Source organism: Stegodyphus dumicola, chromosome 8, assembly GCF_044657685.1.
Source record: "Stegodyphus dumicola isolate Sdum_Otavi_A_Nest chromosome 8, ASM4465768v1".
Classification (NCBI taxonomy): Eukaryota; Metazoa; Arthropoda; class Arachnida; order Araneae; family Eresidae; genus Stegodyphus; species Stegodyphus dumicola.
In genome coordinates, this window is record NC_140775.1 from 92,594,172 (window position 1) to 92,613,267 (window position 19,096).

The following is a 19,096-nucleotide window of genomic DNA, read 5'->3' on the forward strand; positions in this document are numbered from 1 at the left end:
TTTGCCTCTATCAATTTTAAAAGCGATATTCAGTGTTTTACGATAAGTATGATGAAATATGATCAGCTGATTATATGAAAAATCAACTTATCTTGGCATTTACACTCATGTCCATAAATTAAGGATAATTCGGAGTCACGCGGAAATCCAACTCTAAAATAAATATATCACCTGTAAAATCACTACACACATCTTCAAGAATCATATGCAAATTTCAGGAAGTAACCAGATGACACCGATGGTACGTCACAATGACGAGAGTGTAAGAAAGTGATATATAAGGAATAAAAGCAAAGAAGTAAAATTTTTCGCAGGCGCTTTATAAGCATTTCAGTGCAATAACCGAATAGTTATGACACAAAGGACGCATATGGATGATTTTTTACGTGGTAGAATTATCGGCCATCTGGAATGTGGGCGTACCCAACTGGAAGTATCAGACGAACTTGGAATTGCCCAGAGTATCATCTCCAGGCTTTGGCAACGATTCCAAGATGATGGTAATGTGAATAGACGTTACAGCACAGGTCGCCCCAGAGTTACAACGCCGAATGAGGACCGGTATTTGGCAGTTACTACCAAAAGAAAAAGGCGGAGCACAGCCTGAGACCTGTCTCGTCAGCTCTCTTCAGCCACTGGTACGACAATTTCAAAGCAGACCGTGTACAGACGCTTAGGGCAGATTGATCTATATACTCGTAGACCTGTCAGATGCATTCCACTTACTGCAACTCCATGTCTCCTGCGGTTAGCCTGGAGTAGAGAGCATGCATTGTGGACACCGCAACAGTGGGCTTGTGTGATGTTTTCTGACGAGTCCAGGTTTAGCTTGCAGTCTGATTCCCGCCGGACCTTCATATGGAGAGCTCCAGGTACCCGTTACCGCCAAGAAAACATCATTGAACGACACCGTTACTGTGGTGCAGGAGTGCTCGTTTAGGGTGAAATTATTCTGGGTTCCAGAACTGACCTGCATGCTCAAATTGGAACCATGATAAGCCAAATCTATCGAGACGTCATTCTGGAACAACACGTACGTTTGTTTCGGGGCGCCATGGGCACACAATTTGCGTTTAGGGATGACAACGCCCGTCCTCACCGTGCAAAAATCGTAAGCGAATGCCTTCAATCGGAGGATATCACCCGTATGGTCTGGCCAGCATTCTCACCAGACTTGAATCCAGTAGAGCAGGTGTGGGACATGCTTGGTTGACGAGTTGCAGCCCGTCAACCTCCTCCTACATGTCTACCGGACTTCGGAAAGCATTGCTTTTTGAGTGGTGTAATATCCCCCAAGAACAGATCGATAATTTTATACTCAGCATGCCTAGGCGTTGTACGGACTGTGTTGCATCGTCATGGAGACATACAGTGTATTACCAATCATACCAACCATGTAATATTGGTTTTTTGTAAATAGCTTTTTTTTGTAATTTGCTCCAGGGAGAAAAAATCGCTATTTTTTTAATAATATCAAACATATAGCATCTTTTTTTGCTCTTTACCTTTTGTTTAATAAATAAGCTTTACAAATAAGTCAAATTTGTTTTGCTTCTAACTCTTCTTTTGCCTGATTTTGCATTATCCTTAATTTATGGACATGAGTGTAGTATAAAGAAGACTTCAAAAGATATTGGTATAAGGATGATGAAAGGATCAAATGCTCTTGATATATGCTTTTTTTATTTAATTTTTTTTTTTTTTTTTTTAAATATATCGAAGTCTGAGACGGGATGTTTGGGAGAAATAAAAATGGTATCTCGCTACTTTAAAACAAATTTTAATATACTGCTGTTATTTTTTCCCACTTTGTGAAGCCTAGCAACGTAATAAAAGCCTTGACCACCGTACCTTCCGCGATGGCACGAAATGTATGAATTTGGATTTTCGAAAGAAATATAAGTTTATTGGAATTTCTGTAATTGGTTGTTTCAGAACAAATGTAATTGGTTTAAATGCTGGTTGCTTAAGAATCAATATTTTGGAAAGAATACGGCTGCCTAATATTTACTTGCTTTGGAAATAATACAAATGGTTGATATTGTTTCGTTTTTTTTTTATTCTTCTGACACCAGTTGTTACGTTATTTTCTTCCTTCACGTTCGTACGGGGTTCGTTTGGATTTGGAGTGAATAACGATGACACTTGATGATGTATCAAAACACACGCTATTTACCAATATTCTCAAGACAGCTCCAAAATCACTTTTACAGTCGTCGAACCTGTTTTAAACACGCTAACACGTTCAGCGACACAGCCTTCACACTGTAGGCAATAACGGTGGAGATAGCTTCACTGCAAAGCACCAAAGTACAGCTTCAGACTCTGGTCGTTCTCGGAACTTCACGTACTCTCGAGACTCTCCACGCGATGCAGTCGACGATACACAAGAGTATAGCTCTCGACTCAGCACAGTCTAAGACAAAACTCGATGGTGCACTAATTCACGATGCACTAAAAGACTCTCTCGATGCACTCGACGACCAACTCGGAGCTAGACTTCGAGACACTCGCTCAATGACTGACTGTCAGCTCGCTAGACAAGGCACACACACTAACTGACTGCAGACCAGCAGGGTTTATATAGCTTTCGGCTTGTGTTCAAGAACATTCTGGGCTAAACCGGTAAGAATTCGTTCCAAAAGGTTCTCCATCAATCCATGGCATATCGCCACTTTTGTCGCAAAATAGCGCCGAATGGGCGATTTCGCGCCAAATGTGACAACCCTGCCTTCCCTTGCCATTTCCTTGCCAACCCTAAAACTGCTTTGCGGGGAAGCTGTCTTACCGCGCTTGGACATTTCGTAATAATATTTAGTTGTCTTGTAAGAAGTGTTTAATGGCTTTAAAAGGAATTTGGGTATGTGGTTACAGGTTGTTCTGAAAATAATATTAATATGATACGAGATGTTCCTATAGATGATTATCTCCAGTCCAATGAGAAAATACCTGCAACTGTTTCTAACTAATCTGATTAAGAACATAATTCTCTGTCACGATTTGTGTGATATTAGACTAGTAGCCATAAATCATCATCAAGGTCTATGGTCGTGAAATCATATCAGGAAGTCATTTTATACACCGAAATAGAAATTTTACGTAAATGGGTAATGATTGCTTAACAAATATATTAGCAGCTAGAAAACAAACGAGAGAGTTATTGAGCCAGTCAATGGTTTTATTCTAGTTCCCACCAGTAAATTTACCAATCTGCAGCGAAATGAAGTTTCATATCTGTAAACAAGTTATTCTTTTAGCTTAGATGTTCATTTAAATTAGTTTAACAGGAAAAATGTTATTTTCAATGCTTACCGAATTTAAAAAAATTTGGTGGATGACATTTCTCCACCACCAGGATTTGGCGACTAGGATCCCCTAATCCCCCTTTAGAAGGGGGAGTATATAAGGTATTTCTCCCGACTTCCTAGAATGCCTTCGTGGCGTGGTTGTCTGCACGCTGGGAGCGTATTCCAGAGGTCCGTGGTTCGATTCTCGGCGAAGGCAATGCTCATTTTTCATGATTCCTGCTTTAAAAAAAAAAAAAAAAAAACCTATGTCTCTACCCTGTTTTTAAACAAAAGTATATGTTTTTTGATTTCCAAATAGCTTAAAATGCCCAATACGCTCTGAAGAAGAATGAATTTTATTTCATTTCTGTTCTTGAATTAAAAAGTGGCACTCATGAACTGCCTTTGAGAACTAGAGAACCATTGATCTGATGAACTACGTAGCAATCCGAGACAGCCGGTGCGATTGTTTTCATAAGTTTGTAATAAAAAACTTTTATCTGTTTTTGTGCTACCTGAAAAAATATTTTTCGACACGAAAGACTGTTTTTAAAGTTCCTGGTAGTGAGCAGAATGGGAGAAAAGGGTTGGTATAATTCCCTGCTCCGGTATTTAGATAGTCATCAATAAAATATCCTTCAGGCAAACCAATTTTATTTTAGAATAACTTATATTAATAATTTTCAATACAAATACTTTCAATCGTTCCTCTTTATCCAATATCGATTCTTAATTCAGAAACCGTACCGAATACAAAAATAATCTGGCTAGTTTGTTCGTAATTTTATGTCATTAATGAATCTGTTGGGATAGTTTTCATGATCGCGGAGGGTATTTTTGTAAAGTAGTTAGGAATCATGCTCCGAAGAGGAATAAAAATAGAATTTTACTACAATACCAGTAGTAACAGTAATAGTTTTTGCTAGATTTGCTGTCTGTTTGTAATTGTTTCTGCTTGGGTATTCAATAACACCAGGGGGTTATATTAAGAGGGTTTTTTTTTTTTTTTTTTTTTTTTTTTATTATTATTATTATTATTTCTGTTCATTGAATCCTTCTTAGAGCATTTTCTGGAATCCATAAATCAAATAATTAGATGCCCTAACAAATTTCAAAGCATTAATTATGTTGTCTACGTAAATATAAAAAACAAAAAGATGCAAACAGTAGATATTAAGATGTACGATATTAAAAATTAGAGTAATATTAACCCATCATAAACATTGGGAAAAACAAATTAAAAAAAAAAGTTGATTAGCAGTTAAATACGTGCAATCGGGGAAGGAACCATCAAAGGAACAAGAAATGTGAAAGATCAAACAATAAATGTTGGAAAATGCAGGCGTCGCAAGAAAATATCCTCATAGGAAGCACGTTACGTAACGATAATTATATTTGTCATTAATATGTCTCCGCTGAGCTATGATCAGCACAGACTCGCATACATAGGTGGGAAAAAGTTTAGAAACTAAACAAACTGTCGACTAAATTCTCATCTATCAAAAACACAGCAATCGGTGTCAGTTCCAGGCTGTTTGAATAAAGAATTAATAAAACGCTAAGGAAAACTAAATTGATCTGAACATCTGTCGTCTTGAAAACCTGTCCAGAACATCGGACAAGGCCATGTGAATGAACTTTTCTATCACTTAATTACGGGAGCGAAGCGAATTAATTTGCTAGTTCCCGACCGATATATTACCTCCAAAGTGGCTCTGACACTCGACGAAGCAAAAATGTAGTCCTTCCTGTAGCAGTTGCAGACTCGACGCTGGTCAGATAATGTGACCGCAGGTGGCGCGTTTTTCACGCGGTGGTCTGCGCTGCTATGCTTTTTCTTCTTCATGCCTGTTTGACGCCTGTGGGTTATTATGAAGTCATATTTCTTCCAGAAGGGTGAAATTTATCGTGGCGGCAACCGGTTTATCTGTGTGAATGCTTCTGCTGGAATAACTCTAAACCTGCAGATGCGGCAAGTTTAAAAAATCTTAAAAACAGTGTTCTTAGAATGATTATATGGGCTAGAAAATAGACACTAAACAAATCGATGAGAAAATTATTATTTGTATTTCTTAATTTTCGGTTGATTATATGGATAAGGAAAGGTAAACGATTACAGACATCTTGTTTAGCATATTACGATAGGGCTATAAATGTGGATCCAGACGTGTTGTAAGGTTTGCATGGTAAAATGAATGTTAAGATATTTTTACGCCGCTCTTAAACCTACTTTTGAATTTGGATTTAATAACTTTTTTCAAATGTTTTTGATGTAGTTAAAGCTTGAAAATTTTTTCGACAGTAAGGAAACCATGAACATTTTTATGCAATTTTTAAAAATTATTAATTTTAAAGTGATTTTTAAAACGTAAATTATTGTATTGAGTTTTAGAATTTAAGTAAAAGGAAACATTTCGTGCAAATCCTTAGAAAAGGCATTATTTTAGTTAGTGTTTCAACCATATATATGGATATTTCAGGTTCAAGGAACTTCTGAGCTTGATAATTCCGCCGTCGTTCTTCGTCCCTTCTTCTTGGAAAGTTTTGATTTGTTCACTTTTCTGTCTGCTGTAGATTGCTTTGTAGTCAAAAATCGTAAAGTATGTTTTCGTGGTCAGTGCTTTGTAAACAATTCAACATTCGAACACATAGAGATTAGAGACTGGCTTTTAATTTCTCCACGATACACTCTATTGATGATCATATGAATGGTAATGAGATAAGGCATACGTGCGCGAATGCATACAGGTTTTAGCTATAGTCAGATTGAAAATTTAATTTCCCAAACGTAACAACCATTTCTTTTTTGGGTAGATTGCAGTGTTTTAAAGATTCGCGTCATATATTCTAAATAAACAGTCTAGCATTAGAGAAAAACTGCGGCATGAAAACGCCTACAGGTACTCGAATCGTAATTCTAAATAGCAAAGCAGAACTTGCGTTAGGTCCACAAAATTCAGGGCAGTGGCCCTAGGTTTTATTGAGCTTCAGGCTCATCCCACATTTCGTTGTAATCTTATTTTCCTACTTCAATAAAAAGGAAAGTTGGTGCTGATGGCCCACGAAATAATGCTGTACTTGGGACCTCCGATTACCTTAACTGTCCTACGCAATTAGGAAGAGTTAAGACAGCTTTAATATTGCTGAATATACAATCGAAAGCCCTTGGTCAAATCAGGACAAATCCTATAACTTCACTTTCAGATCATGGCTGAGATGTCAAAAGCCCGAGGCCTAGAACTCAGCCTGCTCATAATTAAGCCTGTCAACAAAATTCAAATTTTAAAATTTCTGTTTCAGTGACTTTTGTGACTTAGCCACAAAATATCTTTCCGTTTGTTACTGTGTCTTCCATTTACTTAATGATAAGATTGCTGATTACAGCTGGTTCAACACAGATTTAAATTCCAAAGAACGAAATGACTGCATGGGTATTTTCATTGTTTTTTCTGTGTGTAACATGAATACACTAGTTAGTTTCTTTATAAAGTTCTTTATGAAAATATTCCTCTGCTTATGTAGCTAACTCTAAGGTACTTAACTGTAACCCAATAAATCCAATTCAGTTGTGATTTATAACGTAAGATTCTTTCTGAGAGAATGGAGATTTCCAGAATTTTTCTTATCGACGTGTCCGATTCATTCTGGAAATTTCATCTCCAAAGTTACGGAAACCAAACATGCCCATTTTGTTATGTTTCATTACATGTTATCAGATCCTCGCCAAAATATTCTTTTGAAATTTCAAGTTGTGAGATCAGTTACCTTCAAATCTACCGAAGCTATTAACAAGCTATAAAGTTAGATGGTTAAACTTTCATGACACAAAATATAATAAAACAGTTATGAATGCAAAACGTGCTTTAATTTCAAACACTTTTAATCTTCAAAATAAATTTAACTACTTTACTAGTTCATGTAATAATTTTAAGAGATAGTTGTTTAAAATGTTATTTTATATCTTTAAATTAAAGTAATTAGTAGACTCAGAATTTACAAAACTTATACGTATAGGTAGTTCTTTTATTGCTAACTTATACCATATCACTCAAAAATCATGTAATTGGACACTAATGATCGGGTGCTATCGAAAATAACGCAATTCAAGGTTCAAGATCCAAATTATACTAGTCATCAAATTCCAAGGTTTGATTTAAATTTTCCGTTCCGTGTGATAGTGTTTCTCGAATACCATGTTATTCGATCAACAATTTTATTTACCACTTTAAGCAATTCAACTTCCACGTTATTTTCTGAATACTTGACTTTTGTTTCAAAGACATACGTTATGAGACAGACAGACTAACTAAGTTCTAGTAATGCTATAAGGTGTTTACAACCTGCAAATTATTTGCTTCGTGCTGTTTGTCGCTTATTGTTCTTTTGAAGTAAAGTAGTTTTGTTTTAACATTTATTAACAGAAGAAGCTCATTACATGAAATTTAGATGCAATCTTGCTTTCCTATAGCAAATAGTTTCTAGAAAAATCGACAGTGAAAATAAAATCGTATTAAAAAATTACACTTCACATGAACAGCCGAAAATTAATTCCAGATATCAAAATACAGTAAAGAGAAAAGTTGCTTTTAAACAAAGGACTACAAGATCTTTAATGATTTCTTAATTTAGTTTTGGACATTTTAATGTATTTTTAAACTGTAAGCTTGGAAAAATATGTGATTATACATAAACGAAATAAAGAAAATAATGTGCCCTACAAGTTATGTAAAAGTATGACTTATGTTACATAATTGGATTTTATTTGATCCTATTTTCTGTTTACTTCATTCCCGAAGAAGTAGATCTTATATAATGTTTTTCGTAATTACATTTACTATTAACGAAACTATGATTGTTATATTCTCCTGTTCATCATCAAACATAAATTCGTTTTTTTTTTTTTTTTTTTTTTTGTAAATATTCTGTTAGGGGATTAACTAAGGTGACTATACGTCCGGAATTTTCAGCACTTGTTTTTCGGTTACAGCCGGAAACATCGCGGCAAAATATCGCCGACGAACGTCGCGGAGAAAACAGCGCACGGCGAAAAACGTCGTGGTACAAAACGCCGTGGGCGGAAAAAAAAGCAAAGATGAAATCTCGCAGTTCTTATAACATCGTGGTCGGAAAAAAAGCGGTTCATAAACTTCGCAGTTTAAAAGCATCGTCGTCGAAAACATCATGTTAAAAATAAAGTACCTACAAATCATCGCGTGACGATAACATTGCACACATGAGTTTTCAGGTTTTAAAAGTTGTAATTGCATATTCGCATAATGATTTGGGGGGGGCAAGAAGGAAAGAGGGGCACTTTTACTTGTTTATTTCATATTTTTGAATAAACTAACATATTTTTGCTGAAAAGTAAGAAGGAAACAAACATTTAAAAATTGAAAATGAGTAGAAAATTAATGTAGCTTATGGCACTTAACAGAATTTTAAATTTACATAGTTAATTAAGAAATGTCATTAATAAATTAATCTTTTTATAAAATTTTACTGATAATCGTTCATGAAAAATACAGCCTAAAAATGTTTAGAAAAAGAAAGACAAATAACTGTATGAGGTTAATTAACTATGCAAATTTAAAATTCTATTAAGTGTTATAAGTTGCATTAATTTTCTGCTCATTTTCGATTTTTAAATGCCAAAGGTTTCTTCTTACGTTTTCAGCCAAAATCTGTTAGTTCATTCAAAGATATGAAATATAGAAACAAAAATATCCCTCTTTGCTTTTTGCGCAATAATGCAATTAAAACTTTTAAAACCTGAAAACTCATGTGTGCGATGTTAGCGTCATGCGATGATTTTTAGGTACTTTGTATATTATCACGATGTTTTCGACGATGATGTTTTTAAACTGCGAAGTTTTTGAACCGCTTTATTTCCGACCACGATGTTTTAGAATTACGATGTTTTTTCTCTTTGCTTTCTTTTTTCCCGCGACGCTTTATACCACGACTTTTTTGCCTTGCGTTTTCGTCCGCGACGTTTCTATCCACGATGTTTTCGGCGAACACTCGTTTTTCGGCCTCGAATTTTACTAAAAAACAGTAGTGTGAGAACTAAACGTTTAAATGCATAAATTTATTTAATTAGTGTAGATTGCGAACTGAGAATACAAGAGCAAGTTAAGAGACGCGCGCCATACCGGCCTCATAAACAGGGGATTCCCCATCTAGCGTTTACCTTAAAAAAAACTATAGTATAGATGTTCTATTTCTCATTCCTGTGAAATCATAACGTTTAACGATTCTAAACTTCGGATGTTTGTTGACTTAGCGTTCAACATTTGGAATCTTTAACATTCGTTCTTTAACATTTGGAATGTTCCCAACTGGTAGAAGAAATAACAATTCATTAATATGCGAAGTGTTGACTATATCTAATACCCAACACCCCTAACACCCAACATACATGGAATTTTCGCTCACAGCTCACAGTTGAATTTTAGACTTTCACTTACTGACTGCACTGTAGTTTTTTATTGATATATTAATGGAATTGAGATTTGAATTTATAATATATATGTTACCGGTAAAACCTAGGATTTACCAGACATCGGGTATTTTCTGTAACATATACACCAACCAAACAAGGTTTTCATTGCTTTGGGGTTACTGCTTATCCTTTTTAATTCTTCACTTGCTATCTTTCACGTAATATCTGCCCTAATTAAAACGAAAATCTCATGACTCATTCTGTCTGGGCCGCTGGAGTCTGTCAAAGAGATGCCGAATGTTTGGAGTTTGAACTTGATTTCTACATCTGGTATTCGTATGTTCACATTTGTTATGACTGGCACTCTGACGGTTTGAAGATTTACGTAATTTTCAGGGTCATTAGAGTTTCGTAGAGTAAGTTCAACTTTCTTTAGACGCATTGTTGTCCCTTCTTTTCAGCGAAAGTATGCAGATTTAAAATAGTTTCTCCTTTCACTGGTAATTTTAATTTTCTAGATAAATCCTCTGGAATTGCAGAGATTTGGCTACTACCGTCGATAAGACATCTCCCAGTAAAATTGTTATGTCTACCCTCAGCCACGGCACGTACCGCGTGAAACATAATATTAGATCCCGTTTTAACAGAATTTTGAGCAATTCCCGTCGATGTTTTGGTTTCCATCTTTTACTCTGAAGATAGCCGATACGGGATATACAAAAACACTTTCATAATGTTTCCGCGACAAATTCTGTAGGAAAATTGTTTGTTCTTACAATTGGTTGCAAAAATGTTTACATCCTAAACTCAGAAAAGACTTTTTGGTACATTTCAAAAAGTTACGTTTCTGTTCGGAATTCACCTCTGTGCATTCGTATTTCATGCGGTCATTTCTATCATAAAATATACATTTGTATCCAATCATTAACAAAGCTGAAGCAGTCCGAGCTTTCGGTTTATAATTTGGATAGGCTTTCGCGTATTGTTAACGAAGGTAACGTTTTTGATTGTTTTTCACACAGTTCACTAAACTCAGCTTCTCGGCAATTAACTTTCTTTTTTAAGAATTCTATAAAATTCCTTATATCAAATCCTGCTTCCATTTTTCGACTTCAATTAAAATCTAAATTGAATTTTTGCAAACATTACAGGACAGAGAATATTTTCATAACTTCCATAACATTTCCATAAAATCATAACGTTTAACGATTCTAAACTTCGGATGTTTGTTGACTTCGCGTTCAACACGCAGTTTAGGCAGTGCTTTAACATTTGGAATGTTCCAAACTAGTACAAGAAATAACAATTCATTCATATGCGAAGTGTTGACTATATCTTATCTTCCAAAACGTTATTTCAGTATTTCTATTGCGGAATCACAATTCTGGTTTGTTACAGCGAAACCAGAAATGGCAGCTAAATCATTACTGCTAAGTAAGGATTTTAGGTATCCAAATGTTTCAGTTTTTCTTAGGCCTCTGTTATTATGCATCATATTTTCGAACTAGTTACAAAAGCCCAACCATTTAAACGTATCTCCGTAATAAGTTATGATAAGTAATAAGTTAAGATTTGTAGACAAGGTAACATCCCTGTTTCTTTTCTTTTATAAGTATAATATTCGCCTTTTCGTTTTGATATACTGCAGTTCTAGAACATTCCAAATTCTTTTCCAAAAATCGTACGTACGTATCTCGAACGAACGTAGGTACGTATCCCGCATAACTCAAAAACGAGTAGCCACAGATTGTTGAAATTTTGTATATAGGACTGCTATAACATGTAGATGTGCACCTCGTATTTTGGTTGCAATCGGCCGCGCCAAACGTATATAAATATATTTATATATATATATCCACTCTGTTACCCGGCTCAGTAATCTGAATTTCTTTACTCTTCTATGTTTGTAAATTTACATTTTTTGCTTTAAAAATTATTGAATTATGTTGTTCTTATCTTCCAGTTAAGGTTTTTATGCGTTTAGTAAATCTGTATACAATATTTTTAGAATTATCAACAATTTTAAAGTTGTTTAAGTGCCGCTAAGCCTAATAATTTTTTTTGATGGCGGCCATTCCTTGTTTACATTTGAAACAGCAGAGTAGTGGATTTGTTGCCAATCTAGAGAAACGTAGCTTCGCAACAACAAAGATAACGCCTTCATTTATTATTTCCAATTAAATCATGCTTAATCCTTTCTGGAGATTTTTCGAGGAAATGAGTGTTTAAGATTCACTTCGTAATTTTTAATACAGATATTATGGGTTTTTATGTATTTTTGCCTTGTCGCGAAGTGAGAACTGAATTAATTGAATGAGAAATACTCAATCGTCTGTGAAAAACTGTTTCTTTTTTGTTTTGTTTGCTTAATTTCTTTTATACATCGTTCTAGCTTTATTATAGTATTTGAATAGAACATGTGGCAACGATTAGATAATTCTTTAAATGATATAAATTTTGTGTATTCTGAGTTACAATATGAACGAAATATAATACTGTTAAGTGAATCTAGTGCCAGAGTGTCGCTATGGTAAACAAATAGATTGAATTTTAAAGAATGCATTTACTCTATTGTGGTTTCTGCGCTGTCGGCGAAGTAGGTTTAATTCAATCCAATAGGTTTAAACGAAATGCAAGAAAAAATGCGTATAATTTAATATTCCGTACAACGAAGTTATATGGTGTACACATCAGATTTTTGAATCTAAGCTTCTCAGTTAGTTATTTTCTCAATTACCTGTTCATATAAATCCTCGATGATATATTGTTTCTTCCTTTAGCGGAATATCATTTGATAAATTTGTTTCGATTTTGGTTAATAATAGTAGTTAACAGCCTTACAACAGTTCGTTTCTTTTTCAAATTTTAAAGAACACCGTCTATTTTCGAAATATTCAAGTCTGTCGATTATTCCGCTTCGTAATAATCCCGTCTTTCCTCACCATGAAGAAAATCTAATAAATCAGACTCGAATTTAAGCTAAGAGAGCTTTATTCTACGCAACATTTATTCAGGAACACCAGAGAAGAACTGCTACATATACACAAATATAACGCCATAGTTTCTTTTACAAATAAGCACTACTGCCATATATTGGCAAGTTGATAATACATAATCAGAAATTTATATTTAACAACAGGTAAGGAAGTAATGTTTTCGATCCAAAAATTCGATAGTGAGATTTCAATGAATAACCATGAATTAGGACCCTCACAACACGAATAATTTTTAAAATACTGCCTATCTGTCTGTATGTTGTGTGGGCAATTTTTTTCTTCTCTTTAACTCTTACAAGAAGCTTCTACAATTTTCTGTTTTTCGTATTTAAGCTTTCTTCATATAAAGAGTTGATTAGATTTGGGGTAAAACTGGACAACCAAAAGTGATACTTTACAGGAAGCCCATAACAGTCTTTAATGGACAATGAAAGTAGTACTTTATTCGAATGCAATAACAGTTTTAATTAAAACCTATAGTAAAAGATAATCCACAGTTTTCCAGTTTTAGTAATTAAGGCATTAATGTATGTATTAATACATTAATACATACATTAATGGGAACATCATTTGGCAAATACTGATACTTTACTTGAAGTTCTGAACAGACTTTCGTAAAAAATATATGATTTAATCTAAGAGTTTTCAAATTTGATATTTAAATGAAGAAAGCGATTCAGAGCAACATTACATTTATTAGCATTAAAGAAATTCTTGGAGTTATGCTAAATGAAACGAGGATAAGCTCATTAAGAAACAGAGCTCTCGTTATGAAGCAATTAAGTCTGTTAGCTTCAATCCTCGAATTTGTTTTCTTGAATCACTTTTCAAATAAAAAGATGCTGCCATCAAATGTTACCGATATGTATTATTTTTAAAGCAAACAAACATAGCAAATATAAAAAATAAAGCGAATATGGCAACACTTAATATTCTATCGAGGATTCTAAGGATCCGCTGCCTTTAAAGATTTCGTGATTGTTAAGTCACTGATTTGTGAATATGAAATAGTATATGATCAGAGGATATGCTACGATCGATGCGATAATTTCAAATCAAAGAAAAAAATGTACATGAGCACATCAAAGAATGTACATGGAGCACGTTGCCACTGACCCCGATAATGAGTGGTATAGGAGAAAAATAAAAAATGCGTAATATTTATAATTGACATTGAACAGAATATTAAGTTTATAAATGTTTATTTATGTGGGAAATTTATGGAAAATTGAATCAATAGAAAGGAGTCAGAAGTTAATTTAGGATTTGGCCCAAATAAACAAATTAATAAACAGACTCATTAACCAACAAGCAGAGAAACAATTAAACAAAACCATGTGGAAACATAATTGAGCGTGCAAAGTAAATCAGGTTTTAACTAATAAAATGTTTATCATTCCTTTACCACAGAAAAATTAATTTATGCCATGTCCATAACATCAGAAATTAGAATTTATACTTTTCCGTTATAAGACCAAACTCGCCAAACGCTTTTCTACAGCAAGACATACTATATGCTAGCCTAATAATTATAATTTCGTCTAAAAAACACACTTAGTCTGTGGTAAAACACTTTTAAATATAAGAAATGTATGTATTAATCTAATTCTGTCAATAAGCAAGGAAAGGAACAGAATGATATATTTAAAAAATGTTTTATTTATAGTACTTACTTTGAAACTTATACTTACAACATACCATAAGAGCAAAGAACAGCACATTAAACTTAATGGGGTGAATAGGAATGTTGACGTACTTACCTTTCTAGGGAAAATTATTCTGTAACCGAAAAGAACTAGAAGTTCTATAAGGGATGTAGAAATGAGAAAGAGGAATTGAATTGTAAATGTTGTTATCAAATCTCCCCAAGTCTTGCAACAAGTAGCCCTCGGGAGCACCTAGATTAGACAAAATGTAAATATCTCTTTGTAAAAATATTTGTCTTGCCATAATGTGAAAGAAGCATTGATTGTAAGCGAAATAACACAGAGGGAAAGAATGAGGTTGAGGGCATAAAAAGCAGGTAATAAATACTACCCAAAGAAATTATTATGTTTTTATTTGAAGGAAAGTTCTTAATGTAAATATAAGCTAGACGACTTACAATTAATTTCTGTGTTTATGATAGTAAAAAGTTTTCTTTGAATTGATGTAAGTACTTATGTTAAAAGTCACAGAAATAATATTTGTGCTAATGGTCAAAAATATGATTAAGTTAAAATCTTTAGAATTGTTAAAACCCTTAGCAACGAACATTTTGGCAAATCTTCAAATATCCCGAAACTCGGAAGTAGTGAAGGAAAGGAACTAAGAAACAATTGTCAAAACTGATGAAAGATAAATAAATTCAGTTCAATTACTTTACTTTTTTGGTTTATAAGTGAAACCAGTGGCTTTGTTATCAGCTAGAACATTCTCAAAGTTTTCTCTAATCGCATAGACATATGTTTCTTTCCTAAACTTATGAAGTTCGTTTCCTTTTACATGACTTTTCTTTTACTGACTTATTTTCTCACTCTGCCTTTATCCCCCACCCCATTATTCGTCAAGTCTTGAAATTAAATTTTGATTTCTTTCTCCCCCTTCAATATTCTGGAAAAGTTTCGTACGTACATGTTTGCGGCGATCGTACATAAAACTCAACACAGTTTTTTTTTTTTTCAATTTAATGCCGTTTCCCTCACATATCCTTATTTAACGATAGACTAATATTCGCAAAATTTCGATCTTTGTACCATCGAATAGATATACAAATTACAATAAAAATGCAGATATTTTAGAATTTCTAACTTATGGAACTGTATCTGTTTTTCACATATCTTTAATTTTTTTAACTGTCATGCAGTTGCTAATAATGGTGTATTTTTAAATTAAGCAATTTAATTCTTTATTGTTAACAGTTCTTTGAATTTAAGTGATCATGATATCACATTTCTAACTCAAACAGAAATTTAAATGAATTGAATATAATCTTCGGATAAATCCCCAAAACTTGAAGCAAGGGGTCCTCACGCATACTCCATCGCTACGCTGTTTAAAAGAAATAATTTTCGTACATTCATGTGTTCCTTTTTTACTATTCACCATTCCATTGTATAGACCAAGAGGTATAAAATAAACTCTGTGTAAAAAAACTTTAAAATTGCACAATTTCAGATAAATGCGCTATAAAGTAAAAAATCGTCTTCATAACTGTCTTAGTATTCTGATACCGAGGATACTGAAATATCGTGGATCGCAAATATAAGAATGGAAAAATTTCAAGTATAGAAATGACATATATAAAATTGATCCCACTCCGTTTGCTAATGTTTTTCGATAATTGTGGTTCAAAATCGATCATTATTAGAAGAATTACAATTTTAGTCGGATGTGATGAAAAATATTATGATAGCTTAAAAAAATTGTTTTTTTTTTTTTTTTTTTACTTTTCAGTGCATTGAATTAAAATTATGTAACTTGAAAAAAAATGTGAAGCTTGCGTGTTTATTCAAATATTCTATAAATGCTCTTTAAGAAATAAAAGTAGAAAGCCTTTTGATAAATTATCATTTGAAGAATTCGGCGTATTAAGACAGTATTATTATGCTCTATATTTGGTTACTATATTTAAGCAACTTTACCTTAAAAGTTGCTTAAGACAGAGTTTCCTAAGACAGAGTTTCAGGTTTCCTGAAATATTTAGGCTGCAAGAAGGGACCGTTATTCCTGCAAAAGGAAGATTGTAATTATGCAATAGAATGTGCCATATATATTTCTCATACTTCGTCCCCTCAGCAATTATTTTTGAAATTTCGAGCATACTTCTTTAAGTATGCAACCCATTTGGGGAAATTTTAAGACACCTTAATTTAGAAACATTAACGTCTTTTGAACTGTGGTTTTCTTCAGTGAACAATTTCTACTTCCAGGCCATGACTGAGGCCAAAAATTCCGATCGCTGACGAAATGAATCCTTTTTTCAGTTTTCCTGGTATGCAGTTTTTCAAGAAATTCCATTTTAAATTTCAGTTTCTCTGTTTTTTTTTCCAATATTCTTTGAGCAGGGTAAAAAAAAAAAAAAAAAAAAAAAAAAAAATCTTGTACTTCTCGCATTCTGGGGAATTCTGTTGTATGTTTCCTTTATTCACTGTCTGCTCTGGAGAATGTTTATTTAATGTTAGAAGTTTGTTTAAAGCAGAACAAGAAAAGGTCGTAGATACTACAATTAATTATTACTTTGGAGCCTTTCGCTTAATTATAGAAGAAAACATAGAAATATGGGAATAAATACAAGAAGAAAAGGTTTCATATTGCTATTTCCTTCTCTTTATATAGAATATAACCAGATACATTATATTTTCCCAATAAAAAGATCTCTTTATGAAAAATATTTTGCTACAAGGTTTCTCACTTTCAAAAACTTTTGCCTATGTCAACTCACCAAATAAAAATATGTATGGATTTCAAAAGATGAAGCTCCAGATTAGAATTTTGAATTATACCTTATAAGAATGTTTTCTAAACTGCGGAAAATCTCAAGATTTGTTCAAATATTATTTCTTTCTAAATTTAAAAAATTCTTCATTTAGGAGAATTTGAATAAGCTTTATACAAGCGTACTAGTAAGATAACAAAGGATAATGCTAATGGTCTAGAACTTTTCATAAAAGAAGTCATGGATACCATGATTTAGTTCTTAAGTTAAATAATTTCACCATTTTCTAATAACAGCAGTGCTCCAGAGCAAGTATCATCAAAAGAAATGGGTTAATCTTTGGAATATGGTAACTTGGCGATTTTTGGCGAAAATTTGGCAACCAACCCTGCTACAGCAACCTTCTACTCTTTTTTTCGCCGCCATTTTGTCTTCACGAAGTAAAGACAGGTTTCTTTTCTTTTTACTTACTCAACATTTTTTCCAACAATCTGCTAGCCGAATTACGCTTATGCTAGAAATTTTATGGAACAAAAGTGCTTAATCATGACGAATATTAACTGCAAAATTGGGAGAAAGTGCAGAATCGCAAACTCCTTGCCGCGTTTTTCAGAATGGCACATACACGGTAACCATGTATACGTCGACCTATTTTTACTTAAAAAAACATCCCAGAATTGCACAAAAATGGCACTGCGCACACTCTTGACTTGTACACTGCTTTTTTTCTCATAAATTAGAAAAATTTGCACGAAAATGCAGGAAAATTTTGTGAATCTTTAAAGTCGGTAAAAAGGACATATATAAAATTACCTGATCGCGAAAAAGTATATGCCCTTCCCAAGGTTGAACATTTGCACGTATAAAATAAATAAAATATCCAAAAACTTTTCCCTCTAAATTATCTATTATAAACGTCACCTGCGAATTTATAAAGCAAACATTAAAAATGGTTGCAAATACTCAGTGTCAAATATTTAAATTATTTCCATGCACGTTTACTTCTACTGAAACGTATTCCAAAATGCTACAAACATATAACTCACAAAATAACTATCATTTAATTAAAATATAATTAAATTAAAAAAACTACTTAAAATATAAATAAACACATACATTAAATTAACAAAAATTTACTTAAAATTTTAATTACTTTAAACTAATTCATTGCTAATAAAAATTTTCCAATAATAGCATATTAATTTATTTATTCCTTATATTTAGAACAATGCATAAAAATAATATCCTCAAATGATTAAACATACTAACTTACCTAATCTTCTACAGAATCTTGAGTGCATGGCGGATCAAATGTCCATTTTCACCAGATTTCTTGTACCGCCATTCAAACTTATCTGTAATATCCTTCCTTTCACACAATCTCATTTCATTCCCACACAATACACAATGAAGCTAAATACAAAATGTTAAACGCAATAAAAATTTCGAATTAACTTTAGATAGGGCCATGGAATCCATAAATTAAGCAACACTTTTTCACAAAACACACAATGAAGCTAAATACAAAATACTATAAAGTGCTGCAGATATTTTACAAAATCCCCCCCCCTTTTTCCGATTAAAGAACTGTGATTCGTCCATAAATGTCACATGACATATCTCATGATCTCTCATTTCTCTCAGACAAAATAATGCGTAATTGGAACTGGGTACTTCTCACATTATTGCCAAAGTCCTAGGTAGTAACCTTTATCGCATACCAAAATGTCGCCAAGCTGCCTGTTACCATATTCCAAAGATTAGCCAAGAAAGGTAGAACTCTTATGCTTATTTTACAAAATTGGTTTCTCAACATTTTTGAGTTTTCTAAACTTAGTCATGCATTTAAAGGGGAGTAGATTTTTTTTGACTGCATAAGATAACTCCTATTCATAAAATAAAATTTTAAACGTTACACCTTAATTATAACACTAGGTTAATAATAATTATAAAG

General features: G+C 33.2%; 1 long non-coding RNA gene across 1 annotated transcript in view; it reads right to left on the reverse strand.

Moving 5' to 3' along the window:
• LOC118182669 (uncharacterized) overlaps positions 1-18,699 on the reverse strand; it is a 107,354-nt gene extending 88,655 nt beyond the window's left edge. The window contains exons 1-2 of the long non-coding RNA XR_015042870.1: positions 18,416-18,699; positions 14,486-14,623 (exon numbers count right to left, since the gene is read on the reverse strand). This is a non-coding gene — a long non-coding RNA (uncharacterized LOC118182669). The remainder of the gene's footprint in view (positions 1-14,485; positions 14,624-18,415) is intronic.
• Positions 18,700-19,096: the final 397 nt, after the last annotated feature.